The sequence below is a fragment of the Ostrea edulis genome, chromosome 8 (assembly GCF_947568905.1).
Source record: "Ostrea edulis chromosome 8, xbOstEdul1.1, whole genome shotgun sequence".
In the NCBI taxonomy this organism is placed as follows: Eukaryota; Metazoa; Mollusca; class Bivalvia; order Ostreida; family Ostreidae; genus Ostrea; species Ostrea edulis.
The window spans coordinates 30,070,036-30,091,385 of NC_079171.1; the positions used below are offsets into that span (position 1 = coordinate 30,070,036).

A 21,350-nucleotide genomic window follows, 5' to 3' on the forward strand; every position below is an offset into this window, starting at 1 on the left:
ATACCTTTATCAAACTATACCCCCTCACACTAATTCGTTTTCAGTTGATAATGTGTTATACTTTGTTAGATCTTATATCATGCATATTCCCGTAGGGATACGGGTTAGAATAGGTCATCAGTAGCCCTTGTTTGTCGTAACAGGCGACTAAATGGGGCGGTCCTTCGGATGAGACCGCAAAAATCAAGGGTCCGTGTCACAGCACATGTAGCACGATAAAGATCCCTCCCTGCTCAAAGGCCATAAGCGCCAAGCATAGGCCTAAATTATGCAGCCCTTCACCGGCAGTGGTGACGTCTCCATATGAGTGAAATATTCTCAAGAGGGATATTAAACAATATACAATCAATCAATCACAATTGTATCATACATGTCTTTTACAGCAGCATAATTAAACACAAACCAACACTACATTAAGAAGTCCCTATTTTAAAGGACACAAATCAGGGTTTCTATCCTTTTTTTTTAAAATCCTATTATAAGTAGGTGCATGATCCATAATAACGGTCCCGTGGGCATCCGGATTAGAATAGGTCCTCAGTACCCCTTGCATGTAAGAAACGACTAAATGAGGCGGTCCTTTGGATGAGACCACAAAAACCGAAGACCCGTGTCACAACAGATGCGGAACGATAAAGACCCCTCCCTGTTCAAAGGCCGACAGTGGTGAGGTCCTCATATGAGTGAAAAAAAATCTCAAGAGGGATGTTAAACAATATATACAATCAATCCATATAATAAGGTATACATATCACTCTATTATAGCTTGAAATAGGCACTGTTATTGTAACTACTTAGTTAAATGTTTCAATTAACGCATTGGTCCTAAAGGCCAGCTGTCTCTTATAAACAATGGACTAACATGTCAGAATATGCTTTCTCATAAAGTCATGGTTTGACCATCTCTCCATGTTAAACACTTTCAGCCATAATCACATCTGTAGTTCTGTACACACAACCATCCTTCTAAATAGGGTTCCTTAGGATCGATGTCGGATAAAAATCTAAATTTGAATAATTAGGGGGAGGGTAAAATCTCCCGTAAGTTTCTGTCATCCGACATCGATTACAATTTAGTGGAAAAAGGAAAAGGACAATGACTGTTAAAAACCACATAATAATATTACATTTTATTGAACATTTAATAGTTTTAATGTACACTTAAGATTTGTGAATAAACATTAGAAAAGGGATACAAAGTGTTGCATGAATTATGTATTTATAGAGGTATGTTTTACTTGTTAATCCATTAGTTAAAACATGCATTATATTTAGTTAAGGGGGGGGGGGGGTCTTGGTTAAAACTATGTGAATTTAGTTTTTTGTCAGACATTGAACTTTTGATCTCGCCCCTTAGACGACCATTTAGAGTAGTTAAGACAAATTAAGCAGACAGGTTTGCCAGTATTACCAGTGAAGACACATTAAGCAGACAGGTTTACCAGCATTACCAGTGAAGGTCTCTACACCGGACACACAGTTTTCGAGAAGATCCGGCTCCTGGCTATACCGAGGGAGAACCCAGAGCACAGGAGGAAATGAGACCTTACAGTTAAAATTGAAATGTTCCATTTCAATGATATTTCAGTCAACTGAACTGTAAGCACGTTTTGGTGACCTTTCAGTCACCTTTTATTTACCATTCAGTCACCTAATTAAAATTAGATCCTACATGTATGATCCGTTCACCGACTATCGCTACACATAGGAGCGGATCATAGGATCTAATTTTAATTAGACTGCCATTCAGTTACCTCTCAGTTAGCATTCAGTCATCTTCTTAATAGTTACCATTCAAAGACCTTTCAGTGACAATTCAGTCATAGTTTAGTGATCATTCACCGCTTAATGATTATTTAAGGAATGACTTTAATACTGGGGCAAGTTATACGAATATAACCTGGTTTGGATCACTTTACACTTTATAATCCGTCTTTGCGGATTATAAAAAAGCATAAACTGACCCAAACCAGGTTATACTCGTATAATTTGCTCTAGAATTAAAGTCATTCCTTAAAATTTAATGCAAGAGACAAATATACTAACCTTCGTTTATCTAAATGTACATGATAAACTCGGAAAAATACAAGTCAACTGAGCCGCGCAAAGATTCACTTAGCAACAAGGACGAAGCGTCTAGCTGTGAAGGTCGCCATCTTTAATCTTAGTTCTACGAAGCCTAACCTATTTAACAAAATATTGTATCGAATGTGAAGTTTGTCATGATAGAAAATATGTGTAGATTATGCATGCAATGCGTATTTCGCTGCCCTATAGAGATAGAAATCGATTTTGAAGTCGCTCATCTTCTACAGATTGAGAAAATACGGGAAATTGCATTGTTTAGGCCTACCCAAATTAAATCTTCAAATATCAGAAAATGCAATAATTTGCGGCTACTACATAAAAACTAACCCTTGCATGCAACGTTGTCGCTAATAGTAAATCCAACACAAACAAGAGGCCCATGGGCCACATCGCTCACCTGAGTCACCTTGACCCATTTCTGAAGACTTTCCATATATATTTGCATGTAAAACCTTAGTCCCTATTATGGCCCAAACTACCCTTTGCAAACTTGAATCTACACTATGTCAGAAAGCTTTCATGTAAATGTCAACTTCGTTGGCCCAATGGTTCTTGAGAAGAAGATTTTTAAAGCTTTTTCCTATATTTGTATGTAAAACTTTGACCCCCCCCCCCACCTGTGGCCCCATCCTACCCCCCGGAGCCATGATTTGAACAAACTTGAATCTGCACTATGTCAGAAAGTTTTAATGTAAAAATCAGCTTTTCTGGCTCAGTGGTTCTTGAGAAGAGGAGTGTTCCTATATATTTGTATGTAAAACTTTGATCCCCTATTGTGGTCCCATCCAACCCCCGGGGCCCATGATTTGAACAAACTTGAATCTGCATTATGTCAGGAAGCTTTCATGTAAATCTCAGCTTTTCTGGCTTAGTGGTTCTTGAGAAGAAGATTTTTAAAGTTTTTCCCTATATATTTGTGTGTAACTTTGATCCCCCCTTGGGGCCCCACCTTATCCCCGGGGGCCATGATTTGAACAAACTTGAATCCGCACTATGTCAGAACGTTTTCATGTAAAAATCAGCTTTTCTGGCTCAGTGGTTGTTGAGAAGATTTTTAAAGATTTTTCCTATATATAAGTATGTAAAACTTTGATCCCCTATTGTGGCCCCATCCAACCCCAGGGGCCCATGATTTGAACAAACTTGAATCTGCATTATGTCAGGAACCTTTAATGTAAATCTCAGTTTTTCTGGCTTAGTGGTTCCTGAGAAGAAGATTTTTAAAGTTGTTCCCTATATATTTGTATGTAAAACTTTGATCCCCCTTGTGGCCCCATCCTACCACCGGGGGCCATGGTTTGAACAAACTTGAATCTGTAATATGTCAGAAAGCTTTCAGGTAAATTTCAGCTTTTCTGGCCCAGTGGTTCTTGAGAAGAAGATTTTTAAATGACCCCACCCTATTTTTGCATTTTTGTGATTATCTCCCCTTTGAAAGGGACATGGCTCTTCATTTGAACAAACTTGAAAGCCCTTCACCCAAGGATGCTTTTGGCTATGTTTGGTTGAAATTGGCCCGGTGGTTCATGAGAAGAAGATGAAAATGTGAAAAGTTTACAGACAGACGGACGCCGGACAAAATGTGATCAGAAAAGCTCACTTGAGCCTTCGGCTCAGGTGAGCTAAAAATTTGTATTAGCAAGTAACAAATTGCGATCCACATGTCAATGTGACTGACGTCATGTGATAAAATGTGACGTACAAATTTTTGTTTGCTTTGTTGAAAGGCGATCAAGCAATGAAACAACACCCCCTTCCCCCCAGTGAGAAATATATTTCAAAATGAACAGGGCAATGCTTACTTGGTAAATCATAAATTCAAATATAATATCTCTGTTTTAATCTATCATTCGACCATCATACAAAGAAAGATGTTTTACAGCAGTGATTTGCCTACAAGTACATGTAGATGCTAATATTGACAACGAGAAAACAATATGTGTATCAAACCGAAGAAACTTATTGTACACGTTGACTTTCTATTCCATAGAAGGCTGAAAACAGTGCTGTTAATTTAGAGACAAAGAGAAAAAAATAGTTCCGGCATCTGGTTGTCAAGGGGGTGTTATATAAAAATAACCTGCGTTCCTCAATTGGAATTTGACCAATCAGAGACAAGGATACAATAAGAACTAAACTCTTCAATCATATTTTAATTAACATTTAGTCATTTTTCTATTTCAATAACCATTCAACAATTCCAGTGTCTTCGTTGCATACTGTATACAAGATTATTCAGTAGCCTGTTTAATAAAAAGTTTTACATTTTAATCAAAATGATTGTAGATGTTTTTGCGGTATCCCTGCAAATCTTTATGGTTTAAGATTTAATTTTTATGATAATTTGCCTCCTTGTAATCAACATTTCACTAATTATCCAGCGACAATCCATGCCTTTTAAGCATCTTTAATTGAGCAGCTGTAACGCAATTCATGTCGACGTTGCTTCTGCCGTATTAATACACCATGATTTTTACAAACTTGAATCTGTACAATGTCAGGAAGTTTTCATGTAAACATGAACTTTTCTGGCACAGTGATTTTTTCAGAAAACGATTTTTAATGATTTTCCCAATATATTTGTATGTAAAATTTTGACCCCCTACTTTGACCCCATCTTACTCCTGGGGACCATCATATTTAAAAACTTGAATCTGCACTATATCAGGAAGCTTTCGTGCAACTGTAAATTTCTTTTGCTCAATGGTTCTTAAAGAGAAAAATTTTAAATATTTTTTTTTTCTGTTTCAAATTATTAGTTATGTAAAACTTTGATCCCCTATTCTGCCCCCATCCTATCCCCAGGGGTCATGAGTCTGACAAAGTTGAATCTACACTATGTCAGAAAGCTTTCATGTTAATCTCAGCTTTTCTGGCCCAGTGGTTCTTGAGAAGATTTTTAAATGACCCCACCCTATTTTTGCATTTTTAGAATATTTCCCCTTTGAAGGGGACATAGCCCTTTATTTGAACAAACTTGCAAGCCCTTCACCCAAGGATGCTTTTGGCCAAGTTTGGTTATAATTGGTCCAGTGGTTCAAGGTTTACAGACGGACGGACAGACGACGGACAACGGGTGATCAGAAAAGCTCACTTGAGATTTCAGCTCAGGTGAGCTAAATATATAAATGAAAAATGTAATATGAAAAAAACAAGATGTGTTTGTGAAACACAAATGCCCCCGATAATGGCCAATTCCGAAGATGGCCAAGGTTACAAGGACAAATGTCTTGGTACCAGTAGAAAGATCTTGTCACAAGAAATACGCGTGAACAATATGAAAGCTCTAATATTTACCATTTAGAAGTTATGACCAATGTAAAAAAAAAATTAAAAGTAGGTCAAATGTCAAGGTCAAAAGGTTTAGTACCAACGGAAAGATCTTGTCACAAGGAATACTCATGTGAAATATCAAAACTATATCACTTACTGTTCAAAAGTTATTAGCAAGGTTAAAGTTTCAGACAGAATGACAGACAGGACAAAAACAATATCCCCCCCCCCAATATTTGATCTCGGGGGGCATAAAAATTGTATTCGTGAGGGATTCGAACCCGGTCGTTATAAAAACGAACACATCTTTTACATATCAAATTCGATGACCTTACCCACTGAACCACGCAGTAGACCATATACCTTTCTAAGGAAAATTAATGTACAGGTGAATTTGAAAATAATATCAGTGAAGTCGTTTCCATTTCATTGAATTTTACAAACCAAAAAAAAAAATGCCCCCAAGAAGCAAAATTTCAAAGTGACAGTTTTATAGGGGAAAACTCAGAGAACATATTCATGCTAAATTCATTTTATTTCACGGAGGCAATTTTTCTGAAATTTGGGGATACCCCCTCCATTTTAACGCTAAAAATCATATAAATCGCTTATTGCTTGATTTTAACTCGAACTATTGTGGCTAATTTTTGTCGATACACGTCTTTTAAAATTATTTTCAAAATGGTTGAATCAACATATAAGTTCCAATTAGTTTTATCATATATTTGAATAACTTAATTTTATCGAGCTTTCATGCAACACCTTTAGGGAAACTAACATGAGACGTGCAACACCTTCTTTAAAAGGAGTAATATATTTACCATACATTGAATGTAATAATACTGTTTTGTGCTTCCTTTTGATGTAGTCAGTTTTTGTTTTCTCTGATGCTAATGTTTATTTGTTTACTCCGTTACACGTTGTTATTCAGTCAGAGCGTGCAACCGGAAATATCCGCGTCGGTTCAGTAATTATTTATAATAGTGACAGTGCATCATAACAATTAAGGTCGTACGTGCATATAAATGAATTATATATATATACATGTACATACAATTTACATCCAGCCCATAGGACCCAGAAATCACTTTATACATTTGAAATAGATATACATACAGTGGGATATCTCAGTATGGATAATTAAATGGGTATAATTCCAATGTTATTTATTACAATTGTTTTGATTGGACAAAAATAAAGCTGAACAAGAGTTTATACATCAATAAATCCGAAAACGCGATGTATTCATACACGCCTGAAAACAAATAACATAGTGCAGGGAAACTATTCAAATTTTTGCAATTGTTAATAAAGTGAATGAATTGGAATTATAAGAATCAAACATTCTTTTTGAAGAATTTGTCGATATGTAAACTCCGGACATTTTACTAACAAACTTAACATAAAAGTGCTTCGCACTTTTATTCAGTTTGTGAGTAAAATGTCCGGAGTTTACACATCGATAAATTCTTCAAAAAGAATGTTTAATCCTATAATAAATATTTTTGAATTACATTTCAGATGCATTTTGATTCTTATGGATACACGTTCTTCTTAACAGATAGACCGATTTAACACACAAATATTCATTACTGATAAACTGTTCTGCACTAAACATATTGAAGAATTTTTGTCTTTAATACACGTGTAGCTGGTAGCTTTTAATAATTCAAAATAAATGAAAATAAGCAAAACACAAATGTGTCTCTACCTCACTATCATAGGCGTGGCTTTTGGATGTTTGCTACTTAAGATACAGGAGGAAGAAAAAAGAATGGAGGGGGGGGGGGGGTGTCTAAGCATGTCGCAAACTTTACATTTTAGTTACCACATGAGAAAGTTGAAATAATCGTATTTCTATATGGGTTTGAAGATGTGTTAATACCGCAGGGGGATTATTACTTAAAATTCAAGGGTCAACCGACAACGGCATCTTTCCACAATAAACCAAGCGTAGCAAGGCCCGTTCTAGAAACCTACACAATTAAGGAAGACCATCCTATTTTTACCTTCAATCTACATCACTAACATCGCGAAATTAAAATAATTCTAATCCATTGTGTTGTCTTCAATGCGGCCCTAATTAATCAATGTTGTCTTCAATTAATTAATTAATTTAAAAGCAAAACAAACTCTTTTTTCTTCTTTTTTTACTACACAATAATAGCTTCGTCACGAGGAAGCTGTGCATCCATCTCAGCAGGAAGGACGCTGAGATTTTTATACACATAAAACTGGAACAAACTATAATCAAGGTGTTCCAACGGATGTATGAAGTGAAATAACTATATGCTGACGACCCCCAATGTTTATAAAAATTGATTTTTCTTATTTCGTGTTACAATTTCCAATAACATTTGTACTTCTGTGATTTATATGTCACATGGCGCATACAAACGGTATATAGGGCTTCCTCATTTGAAGGCATTTGGTCTATATCTATATCTATCTATCTATCTATATATATATATATATATAGAGAGAGAGAGAGAGAGAGAGAGAGAGAGAGAGAGAGAGAGGCATTTTGTCCCGCCCATAATTTTATATGGACGATAGTAGGTACGGTTAAATAATTTACGCCTTGTTTGTATATTATTAAAAACTTTTTTAATTTTGTATGGCGGTAAATTTACCCCATTATGTACCCATATCGACGATATTTACATAAAAAAAAATATATATATAACCAAAAATGTTCCTCTTTGAACTCAATGACCTACAATGTACTTGTACCTTGCTCTATACAAAAGTTCTTTTGAAAAGACGATGTCACGTGATTCGGATACATTGTCCGCTGTTTTAGGAACATTAACACGCCTTCAACGTCATGTACTTTTTAAACAGAGTGAATTCGATACACTGTATACATGCATAACTATATACGATATACATGTATATGTAGTTTATTTACCAGTACACTAGATTTGGCTCCAGTTTTTGGCACTCTGATCTTACAAGTTTATTGTTCTTTCGAATTTCCAAAATTTCGGCTTGAATATCACTGAAGAGACATTAATTGTCGTAATGCGCATCTGATGCATCAAAATTGGTACCGTATAAAGTTTTACATTTACTGTGATAAATTGTATTAAGTTATATACACATGTAACTGTCATCATTACAAATAAGTTGACATTTCAGAATTTAATTTTGTAAACAGTTATATATTTTCATTGTTTACATTATAAGCCAAGTGGAATGCACTAGTATTGTTTTACTTTCGTTATTGAATTTTTAGACATTATATGTAAAAAAAAATGTGTTCATTATTCTACCTGTAATATCAAGTAACCTAAAAGAAAGATTGAACCACATACTGTACTTGTATTTTCAAAGCATCGCACGTACTTTATAAAAAAAAAAAGTCTTCTCAAATAATTATACGAGCTCAGATAATTGTACTTTGCTTCGAGGCAAATTCGATCAAGCACTAAAGAACATAAACCTAATTGAAGTTCAGTCCATACCCCACCCCCACCCCACCCCAAAGGAGGGGGTATTTTTTTGTAAACACTTATGATATACATACATTGAACAAAATATGCTTTAAACGAAACTTTACCAGTAAACAAAACATGGCACGAGCTTTGTTTACATAACAAAGAATTGTGAGCTCTGTATCTCGACAACTGACGATAACATATATATATATATATAAAGAGAGAGAGAGAGAGAGAGAGAGAGAGAGAGAGAGAGAGAGAGAGTTAAACAAAAATCTTGATTCTAACACAATTTATAATGACGGAATGATGTTCTTGTGATTTGTAAACATGGTAAAAGGGGGAAAGCACGAGGTCTATTCATATTCTTAAATCGAATGCTGTCCTTTGTGTCTTTGTATATCATTATATTCATAAAGGACTACCTTAAGGAAAACTGCTTGTTAAAGAGTTTAAAAATCACTTCATCTTTCGGCATTCCTCATGACAAAAAAATGTTGGAGAGTTTTTTGTTTAAACTATTAAGAAACCATGGTCTGTGGCGTCTATGTATGAAATTGTAACTTTTATACAGTTGAATTACTTTTTTTATAGGATGAGTGGCCGGGTAAATGATAGCAACCCAAATTAACCAACTAATTGAAAGGGTGAAGATAACGAACTGTGAACAATCCCTGAACACCTACCAAGAGTACAAAATTAAGAGTAAGGCAAACACAGACCCTTGGATATACCAGAGGTGGGATCAGGTGCCTATGCATTAGGAGTAAGCGTTCCCGGGGGGGGGGGGGGGGGGGGGGGGGGGGGGGGGGGGGGCGACATCGGTTCATACCCGAGTACGAACTCGAGTTACCCGAGTTCCCAACTCTTGTATGACGTATTGTGACCTTTGAACTCTACCCAAGTAACCTTGCCTTTCATAAGGGTTAGTGTGGTAGCAACATGCCGGTCTTGCAAGGATACTGCGCATGTGTAAGTTTTCAAACGATGGATGCGATTGGTTGGAGTGTTATACAAGGGAGTAAGAAAGAACATTGGAATAATTAACCTACTAACTCGGGTATGAACCGACGTCGCCCCCCTGTCGACCGGTCCCACCATATATTTTGATCAGGTAAACGGGGGTTATATGCATTCAAAATCGGCTTAGAAGAAAAGTCCGGGGGACCCCCCCCCCCCCCCCCCCCGGTATCTATTAGGACCAGAGTTACAGTGTCGCGTGCATTTTATTTTGTATTTAATTATTCTTCATTGTAACATATATTTTGCTTTATTTACAAGGAATATCTTACAAAACTTAATATCACACATACTCAAAGTCTTTAATTCAAATTACATGTATCTCAAGACAATTAATTTTTTCGGGGGGGGGGGGGTGTAACTGAGGTTTTGTTTGTTTTGAACATATTTTATTGTATATACTATATACAAAGGGATTAGAAACAAGTTCTTGCAACTTACGAGTTCTTCTCCTTATAAAAATAGAATAGCACACAATTGTCATTAATATACAGTAAAAGTTAATACAATAATGGTACATGTAGGTATATTCTATAAGTAGTAGTACAATATAGCATTAATTGAATCTTTCGGTTTCTTGAATGAACATCTGAACATTTGAAAAAATAAATTTATTTATAATCTAATAGATAAAACATTATTACCCCAAAGTAGTACATGTGTATCAATTATTACCAAATCATTTAACCTTAGCAATCTATCCATTAGTTTATATCTAGCATTTGAATACTTATTACAAGTAAAGATCAAAGTACTTAAAGTACTCGTGGGAGTTGAACATTGTGGAAATTCAGTTAGAAAAGATAGTACTGGAAGGGTAGGGGGATAAATGACTGAATATTATCATGATTTTAGATACAAATCAACTGTTGTTGTTTTTCAAAGCGTTACAACAGCAAACATGGATAATGGAAGGCCCATGGGCCACAACGCTCCTCGAGTAACTGAAGTCGTGTTGTTGTTTTCTAGAATTTCACCCCTTTATATTCTCATGAAAAATGTGACCACATATTATGGCCCAAACATTCAAATCAATATGGTTATCAATGCCTTGCAGTTATGAAGAAGTTTTTCCCCTGTATATATACATTCAAGTTTAATCCTAGTTATAGCTAATTCTAAGGATTCATTACTTGAAAAGGTAGTCCAATATGCTAAACTGTCACCTGAGTATACTACAGTCCTGTAGAGGATCAATGGAATGGTAAATAATTGTATAATAACTCAAAATAAATGAAATGCAAAAAAATTAAAAATTGTCGGGCATCGGAAATGCACAAGCCGAGTTGCGCAAGGAATGGGCATAGAGGGAACCGGCAGAAAAGTTTTCAAGAATTATCAAGCAGGGTGCAAAATTTTGCGAACATAAATTTCAGCCGACTTAAATCCTTTGTGACCTTGACCTTTAACCCTTGACTAAAATCAATCGGCTTCTTTGTCTCATCAAGGGCGATAATCCATCTAAGTTTAATTGAGATCCTATAATTTGTTAAAAAATTATAGTGCAGAAAACAAAATTTTCTCCAAATTTCAGTCTATTTATAGCCACTGTGACTTTGACCTTGTGACCCCGGAATCGATAGGCTTCTTGTCTTACTTAATCGATCTAAGTTTGATTGAGATCCTATAATTCGTTCAAGAGCTATGGTGCGGAAACCAAAATTTTCTCCATATTTCAGTCTATTTATAGCCAGTGACCTTGACCTTTGACCTAATGACTCCAGAATCGATAGGCTTCCTCATCTTACTGAGGGTGACAACCCATCTAAGTTTGAATGAGATCCTATAATTTGCTCAAGAGCTATGGTGCGGAAATGAAATGTTGATGCGTGCCCGCCTGCCCGCCCAAAGGCACTTCATCAGATCATAAGCCGAGTTCGACTTCATCGCAACTCCGCTAAAAATGAAACACTAGTCAAATAATATTATTTATTGCCAAGGTATTTGGGATATTATGTGGTAGTTGTACTTAGTTTAGTTTTATATTTTTATATTGCCATTCACATTCATTCACTTCAATATAAATGCGCAGAGTGATATATGTGTACAGAATGACTCCTCATCCTTAATCCTCTGCTGGCATAACTGATCACTTTCTTCTGTCCATCTTCCTCTTGGTACAATACAGCGCCTAATCCATTCAGACTGGCATCTGTATGTAACTCGAAGGGAAGATTGTAGTTGGCATATCCTAGTACCGGAGGTGATGCTAATGCTTCCTTCAGCTTTCTGAATGACTCCTCCTCCTCTTGCCCCCACTGCCATGTCTTAGAATTTTTCTTCTTGGCTGACTTCTTGCTATCTGTAGGTATAGGCATGAGTTGTGATAAGGGTCTCGCAATCTTGCTGAAGTTGGCGATAAATCTCCGGTAATAACCAGCAAATCCTAAAAATTTCCGGACCTCTTCAGGTGTTGTAGGGGTTGGCCAGGTAAGAACTTTGCTGGTCTTGTCTGGATCTGTCTCGATGCCCTGGTCTGATACAATGTGTCCTACATATTTCACACGTCTCTGGAAAAATGTGCATTTCTTTGGCGAAAGTTTTAATCCAGTTGCCCTCAGTCTATCAAACACTTGCTGCAGTCGTTGGAGATGTTCCTCGAAAGTTCTAGAGAAAACAATAATATCATCTAAAAAAATAAAACAGATGTTGAGGTGAAGTTCTCCAAGACAGTCCTCCATCAGTCGTTGGTATGTAGCTGGGCTGTTTGATAATCCAAAGGGCATCCGGTTGTATTCAAACAAGAGGCCCATGGGCCACATCGCTCACCTGAGTCACCTTGGTCCATATCAGAAGATTTTCCATATCTATTTGCATGTAAAACCGTAGTCCTTATTATGGCCCCAAACCTTCCCCTGGAGGCCATGGTTTTTGCAAACTTGAATCTACACTATGTCAGAAAGCTTTCATGTAAATGTGAACTTCTTTGGCCCAATGGTTCTTGAGAAGAAGATTTTTAAAGATTGTCCCTATATATTTGTATGTAAAACTTTGATCCCCTATTGTGGCCCCATCCTACCCCGGGGGGGGGGGGGGGCATGATTTTAACAAACCTGAATCTGTACTATATCAGAAAGCTTTCATATAAATCTCAGCTTTTCTGGTTTAGTGGTTCTGGGAAGAAGATTTTTAAAGATTTTTCCTATATATTTGTATGTAAAACTTTGACCCCCTATTGTGGCCCCATCCGATCCCCGGGGGCCATGATTTTAACAATTTAGAATCTGTACTATATCAGGAAGCTTTCATATAAATCTCAGCTTTTCTGGCTTAGTGGTTCTTGGGAAAAAGATTTTAAAAGATTTTTCCTATATATTTGTATGTAAAACTTTGACCCCCTATTGTGGCCCCATCCGACCCCCGGGGGCCATGATCTTAACAATTTAGAATCTGCACTATATCAGGAAGCTTTCATATAAACCTCAGCTTTTCTGGCTCAGTGGTTCTTGAGAACAAGATTTTAAAAGATTTTTCCTATAAATTTGTATGTAAAACTTTGATGCCCCCCTTGAGGCCCCATCCAATCCCCGGGGTCCATGATTTTAACAAACTTGAATCTGCACTATATCAACAACAACAAAACGAAAAAAAAAGAATTTTTTTTTACCTATTGACCCCCTATTGTGGCCCCATCCGATCCCCGGGGGCCATGATTTTAACAATTCAGAATCTGTATTATATAAGGAAGCTTTCATATAAATCTCAGCTTTTCTGGCTCAGTGGTTCTTGAGAAGAAGATTTTTAAAGATTTTCCCTATATATTTGTATGTAAAACTTTGACCCCCTATTGTGGCCCCATCCGACCCCCGCGGGCCATGATTTTAACAATTTAGAATCTGCATTATATAAGGAAGCTTTCATATAAATCTCAGCTTTTCTGGCTCAGTGGTTCTTGAGAAGAAGAGTTTTAAAGATTTTCCCTATACATTTGTATGTAAAACTTTGATCCCCTATTGTGGCCCCATCCAACCCCCGGGGGCCATGATTTTAACAATTTAGAATCTGCATTATATAAAGAAACTTTCATATAAATCTCAGCTTTTCTGGCTCAGTGGTTCAACAGTACCCGACATGAGAGCACAGGACAGTCTCCATATTTCCTCATGTTTGGAAGAGAGCCCAGGCTTCCTGTGGACTTGGCCTTTGGACTTGGAGACAAAGAAGAGAAAACAAGGACAAAGTATGTGGAGGATCTGAGATCCAGAATGAAGACAGCATACCACCTTGCTCGGAGAGCTGCTTAAAACTCTTATGATGACCTATTGAATAATTTACTAAAATACTAAATTCTGTACACATATATCACTCTGCGCATTTATATTGAAGTGAATGAATGTGAATGGCAATATAAAAATATAAAACTAAACTAAGTACAACTACCACAATTATACTGTGGCTCAAACAGGGGGTGAATGAACCTGACAGTATGGAAAGCATATAGTGGAATCAGACTTGTGATGCTGGAAATCTATAGTGATTAATAAACTATACATGTACAACATCCATAACTATTTTTTTTTCAGTTTGTGAGGGAGAATCCTCATGTCTCTTTCATCTGTAGACAAATAAACAATGTGTTTTGACCAGAGCAATTTCCAATCCTTTTTGCAGCATAAATTCAACATTGTGGCAACTGGGTTAAACTTTGATAGTGAAGTAATACATGGCAGCACCTTATCCCATGCTCTTAAAATTTCTGTTTGACACACACTCATGACATCCACTCAAACATTACAGAGTGCAGCAAAATCCCATTGTAATAGGGAATTCAAAATGGATAATTGGTACAAAATATGGTACATACTATTCAAAAAGGATAATGAATTTGACATATTGATGTCTTGGAAAAGGAAATTCTGACATCGGGGCTCTAAGTGTTTTCAAACATTGTCATTTGATAAAAGTGTTCTACATTTTTAAAAATAGAGATTAATATGTCTTTACATACATAGGTGAGAAAGTTTCCATTATTCCTAGCCGAGACATATCATGTATGCGCAAAAAATTCATAAACAAATATCACACTACTCACGTAGAAAATGTGGACCTTACCGTCATCAAGCGCAGCGAAACACGCCATTTCGAGATTATAGTCGACGAAAGCTCGGTAACAGTAATGAATAAGGTACACTCATTTTGTATCTATTTTGTGACTTTCTTTATTAAAAGGAACAGTTCTCTAATGTGTAACGTGCAATTACTACGTAATTCAATAACTTGAAGCATGAAGCAGTTTCACTTTGCCACCGGATATAAGAAATTTTATTTCGTATTCCGATCCCAATCGAAAGTTGTTGACTGGGAATGACGTGTTTTAATTCAATCTACATGTAACATCTAGCATTTTTTATATCACATTTAAAAAAAAAACCAAATATATACACATACACAATGTTGTAGAGTTATTTCTTGTAAATTTTCTGAGGTTTCGCACCATATTCGATATTTCGCGCAACGGTGTCAATAGGGCTTGTGTGCAGTTGTCGTTCGTTTCCCTATCAATGTTTATAGGTGACGCTGCGTTACAAACGACAATTTTCAACTTATCTTTTATTTTTCTATGTCTATCAGTATCAATTTGATCGAAATCTTTGAATTGAATACAATATCATTGCATTTATTTACATGTCAATTATCAAAATTAGATTAATTCAGAAAAGTTACATGGATTATTTAATGGCGGATGTTTATAAAAGTTTATGTTGATTTACCTAGGAGTAAATCAGCTGACACAGAACCCCCGCTGACGACCACTATACAAATCAATACAAATTACTGCGCAGAAAAGTACGTGATGACCCAGGGAGATTGAACATAGTTCAACTCCCAAAAAAGTGGTATGCATCTTCACGCATGACACATGAACACAACGGGGAATCAACAATATTGCGTCTATACAGATCATAATTCAGAACACATGCATGTCTTAGTTTGGTATGAATTATATTCAGGAAACGAGAACCATATGAAAAGTATATAGGTGGTTTAGAATTATTGATATTATTAGAGCTAATACTTTAACGGAATTGTTTAATTGAAGAAGCCTGTCTTGATTCAATACTAAGAGAATTTCACATTGATACAGCAACTGGAACGAAATATTTTTTATAAAGTTCAAGTCTTACATTTTGGTACTGTATAGTTGTCTCCATTACGGAGATTGTACGTGGACTTTGTTTGTTTTATTAGGTATTGTTTCTTTTAGATACTGCGGAACCTCATTATTATGAATTTTGTACATAGTAATTAGTTTAGCGGTTGCTCTTCTAAAAGACAGAGGTTCTAAACCAGTTTCTAAATACAAAGAATCTCTAGACGCTAGTATAGGAAGGCCAGTAATAATTCGCGCTGCACATAATTGGACTTTTTCTAGCATATCACTATCGGATGAAGTACATCCATCCCAAACAACAGACGCATATTCTAAAGCTGGTCTTATGAAAGTAGAATACATTTTTAAAAGAATGTCTCTTCCTAATGTAAATTTTAGTTTTTTTTTAGGAAATCCTAGTTTTTTGTAAGCCGTACTTGTTATTGTATTTATATAATGAGACCAACCCTTATCGCTTGAAACAAACAATCCAAGATGTCTGTGCACTGGCACATACTCCAACTGACAATGTTGAAAGAATAATTTAGGAGGATCAGTGTTTTTATTCAATGAAAAAAATACAGCTTTAGTTTTAGAGGGATTAAATTGTAACAACCATTTTTTTTTTTTTTTTTTTACCATTCATCTAGAACATGAAGGTCATGATTTATCGTAAATTCAATTTCTCTTAAATTCTTAGATGAATGTTGAATTGAGTTATCAGCGATTTTTTTCCTTATATAACTGGTACCGATAAACGGTACCATTCCCAATGATAAAAACCATTGATTTTTCCCAATTTTGAGACTAAAAATTCCCAATTTACTTGCTGAAAAATAGACCGCTGACATCATAATTTACTTAGTCTGAAACGTTGTACAAGTTAACTAAAATGTTCACTTCCAGTATTAAATCGAAAGTACAGATCATGGCAGTGTGCGTGTTTTGTAGAGCTACGACGATTCTAAAACGAGGCTACGACTATTCCTTATGGATCACAACAGCAAATATTACTGTAAAAAAGTTTTTAAAGGGATGACCACTTCTTGTTTTGTTCTCTTTTTTCTTTCTTTTAGTTGAAATCATTTGCCGATACATTGGTAGAAAATTCCCAATTTATTCGATTTTGACGCTATTTTTCCCAATTGAATGGGTACCGGTACCAGTACCAGTGGGTAGAAAAAAATCGCTGGTTATCATCAGCAAATAATCTGCAGAAAGACATCATATTTTCCGCAACATCATTAACATAGATTAAAAATAAACAAAGGTCCAAGAACAGAGCCTTGGGGTACCCCTGCATTTAAACTTGCACTTGAAGATAACTGGTCTTTGTACTTAACTTTTTGGCTACGACAAGACAGATAATTAGTAAACCATTGGAAAATATTACCTCTGATCCCGTATGTCTCTAGTTTAAATAAGAGACCTTTATGCCAAACTCTATCAAATGCTTTAGATAGATCACAGAAGACCATGCAACAAAAATTTCCATCATCAATACTTTTTACAATAGTATGATAAGTCTCCAATAATTGGAAAACTGTAGAATGACCGGGTAAAAACCCTGCTTGATATTTGTAAAATAGGTTGTTCTTGTGAAAAAAAATTGTATACATGTTTAAAAATTCTTCTTTCCATAACTTTGCTTACACAGCTTAAAAGAGCTACAGGTCTATAATTACTAGACAAAGAAGGGTCGTCTTTTTTTTAAAGAGGAAGAATATGTGCCTCCTTCCAGTAATTTGGAAAGGATTTTTCACGCAAAGATTTGTTGAAAAGCATACAGAGTGGTTTAGAAATGGTATGTGATGTTGATTTTAGCATCCTATGACTTATAGAGTCTGGCCCAATAGCTTTGTTTACAGGGAGGGTGGAAATTATATCTATGATTTCTTGCTCTTCAATAAGGATATCATTTAGACTGGCATTGCTTAAAGAGTGCGCATTTGGAAGATTGTGGCTTGAGTCATCGATATTTGAAATTGAAGAAAAATATTTGTTTAAAACTTCTGCTTTTTCTTTATCCGAAAATGCTACCATATTGGAACCATGCTACCATATCAGAAGTAAATCGTATGGGTGGAATTTCATTATCTGCTTTAACTTGGATGACCTCTTTAACTAGTTTCCAATATAATTTGTTATTATTTTTTGATTAGTCGTTTAAATACGTTTAAATGTTATTGTAGTAATTTAGAATAGCGTGCTTTTTCATGTTGTTTACCATATTTCGAACTCTCTTATAATCTGTCCAATGCTCTTCCTTTTTTGATTTTAAAGCTTTTTGACGTAATCGGTTTCTAGTCCGAATTGTTTCCCTTATAACAGTTTATCGTTAGGACGAATTGTGACTGTTTTTTCAGGAATACATTCTCGCACAAAGAATAAAAATTGATCAGAAAATGTTTTTGTCGCAAGTTCTATTGAGTTATTAATAATTAGTTTCCAATCATGTTCTTTTACTAATGTATTTAGCTTATCTATATCAACATTTTTGCATACCCAAACTTTGCGTTTATAAGCGCGTTTTAGATTATATTTTAACAAGACTGAGATATATGTGGCTTTGTGATCACTGAGTGAAGACTCTACCCCAAGAGTGCCCGATTCCACGACGTTTAATTCAAAAGAAGTTAAAATGGGGTCAATGAGTGTACGCGTGGTGTTCGAGACTCTCGTGGGTTCGCATATTTTGTTTAAAAGGTTATTGCTGGACAGTGTATCTCGGATTGGATGATTATGTGGGATATTTAAAAAGTCTACGTTGAGATCTCCTACAATTATGATTTTTCTGGGGTTTTTCTTGGACTTTTTCAATGGACCACGCCAAATTGGTCCAGAATCTACCATCAGAATTAGGAGGACGATACATACAACACAAAAAGTAATTACAGGCAAGGTTATCTATTTCAATCCAGATACATTCGGTGTTAGGGGGTTCAAATTCGTAACGGCGATTAGCCCGTAGCATATTGGACAGATAAATAATGACCCCACCTCCGAAAGAGTTTCTATCTTTGCGTAAAATACAACTAAAACCATCTAAGATTAAAGCCTCATTAGGGATTGCATTGTCTAGATGAGTTTCGGTCAAACAGGATATCAAAGTCATGCACAAAAGTATTTAAATAGACTATTTTGTTCCTAATGCTTCTTATATTTAAATGAATAATATCAAGGACATTAGTAACTTCAGGACCAGGGTTGACCTCAACATCTCCACACAACAGAAGGATATAAGTGAAAAATTGGTAATAAAAATTAAAGTAAAGTGAATGATTGCTGATAAGCAGTAAGCAATATACAAATGCTTTACATATTGACATTGACAAAATATATAAGTATTCAAATATAGAAACATGAAAAAAGACACATTTATATACACCACCGCTAGCAAAATAAAAACTTCCGATTGCGGCTCGGTATTGTTCTACTGAGTTACCCATTATCAAAAATGAAACATGTCATATAGACGTGTGAATAATTTCCGCAGTCGGGTGGATATTTGAGAGGTGATCGTACGTAATAGACAAGCAGTGCTAAGTGTTCAGAAAGTGTACATAAGAACAATAAGGGACAATTGTGTTTCAACGGTTCAAAAGTCATTGACAAAAGATACAAAAAACTTATTAAAGTATGGATTTTGAATACAAAACAGCAAAAATAATTAATGAAAAGGTGCATTATAGCAAAAATAACAAAGTGAGTAATAACAAAAGTTGTAAGTGGTTTGGCAATTACATATTGCTATAAATGTTTGCAAATACAAAAGGTTTTGCAGAAAAACAATGAATAAAAAATGGATTTGTGGCAATAGTACAAAACCGAAGGTATTACTCTAAATAATGTCAAAGGAAGGGGTGCCCAACCAATTAAGATTTAATTTTTTTCTTTAAAAAAAAAAAGAAGACATTTCGTGATTTATTCTGAAGGCCACAAGCATCTTAAGGATGCTACACCAGAGAAATTTGATGTGGATGAAAGTGGAGGGTATGTACAACAATATTTTGAAACAGAAATTTTTCAAATTTTACTTCATTTAGTCAAAAATGCAGTTTTAGTAGAAAGCAATCTAAAAAAAAAATTAAACCCCTACTGAACTGAACACGATGTTCTCCACGTTCTGAACTACTCAGCTAAGCAATATTTTTTTAATGAATAGGCAATTTATATTTCCATTCATGCTTTTAAATAAAGTCAGTCATTATGACGATGTAGGGTACCTCCTTAAATATTAGAATATTTATGCAAGTTTTCTTTTGTAATTTTTTTTGTTTAAATACTCATACATGTATGCAACGAGTGATTTAACAGATGACTTCATAAATTAAAATAACGGATTTGGTGTCATTTTTTGGATGTTAAGCATGGTAGGGTATGTTATATATGAACCTTCGGGTTAACTCAAGAGTTGTTTTTAAAAGCTGTTTAAATGAACGGGGGGAAATTGATTGACACAGATTTTTAAACGAATTGTCCTACCGTAAGATGGAGTAAGTTCGTGGACAGGTTGAGGTGCGAAATTTTGTTAACTAACTGTTGCAGAGAAAATATACCAATACAACGCGTCTAGTAACACGAGGAGAATCTGTCCTCTAGGGCATTTGTTTTAAAACATATCGGGTACATCTGTTTTCATTGCAAATTTATCTGGGGCAGTTTAACATTTAATGTCAGTCATGCAGATAAGCAGATACCAATCGTGTTTACACACAGGTAAAAATTGACATGTCATGAGAAACTTCTTTACTTGTACATACCGACATTGTTAGTTTACGTCAACTCGTCATATTGTAGGCCCTACATGTAGTTCGTTTCAAATATCCGCGCGAGACTTTTGTCGTGCCGTGTCATAAATTATCATATAGTATGAACACATCTAAATGTACATATCGTAACCGTTGTCATTTTAAAAAGTCAGATCATTGAAGTACGGCAATTTTAAATTTCCATATATAAACCAGTCAATGAGTCGTTTACTGAACTGAGAGGGTAGAAGACACTGCCAACAGCTATCGTATGGGTATTTATGTGTCTCCCGGTAAACCGCACGTGGTTTTTATTATACACTGTGGCGGATCAAATTACGGTTCACCTTTTATGAATATATCGTCCAACTACATGCCCCACGATTTTTTTCATTTACCTGATCGTTGCATTGAAAAATACCCACTAATTATCATTTAAACACTTGCCTCTGTGTCCGGTAGCTGTCCGTCGGTTGTGCAGCTGTACACGTGCTGGTGGGATGGAAAGCAATCACCTACGACCTAGTAAACGTTTGCCAGGGAGAGAGGCTCACGGAGGGGTTGTTCTAAAAACGTATAAACCAATGATTTGAGGTACAATTAAGTTGACCATATTTTCCATTATTTTATTGTTTGTTTGGTTTTTCTTTTCCTACTTGGGTACAAGATATTATTTGTTACCACCAA

At 35.6% G+C, this 21,350-nt stretch overlaps 1 protein-coding gene across 5 annotated transcripts in view; it reads right to left on the reverse strand.

The window, feature by feature from the left end:
* The window catches only part of LOC125662475 (uncharacterized), a 40,145-nt gene that overhangs the window by 4,786 nt on the left and 14,009 nt on the right, over nucleotides 1-21,350 (reverse strand). For 3 of the 5 annotated variants that reach the window (XM_048894707.2, XM_048894708.2, XM_056147343.1), the window contains one exon: nucleotides 21,111-21,229. The exons of the other annotated variants lie outside the window; for them this stretch is intronic. The gene's annotated coding sequence lies outside the window, so the exon portion shown is untranslated. The remainder of the gene's footprint in view (nucleotides 1-21,110; nucleotides 21,230-21,350) is intronic. 5 annotated transcript variants of the gene reach the window in all.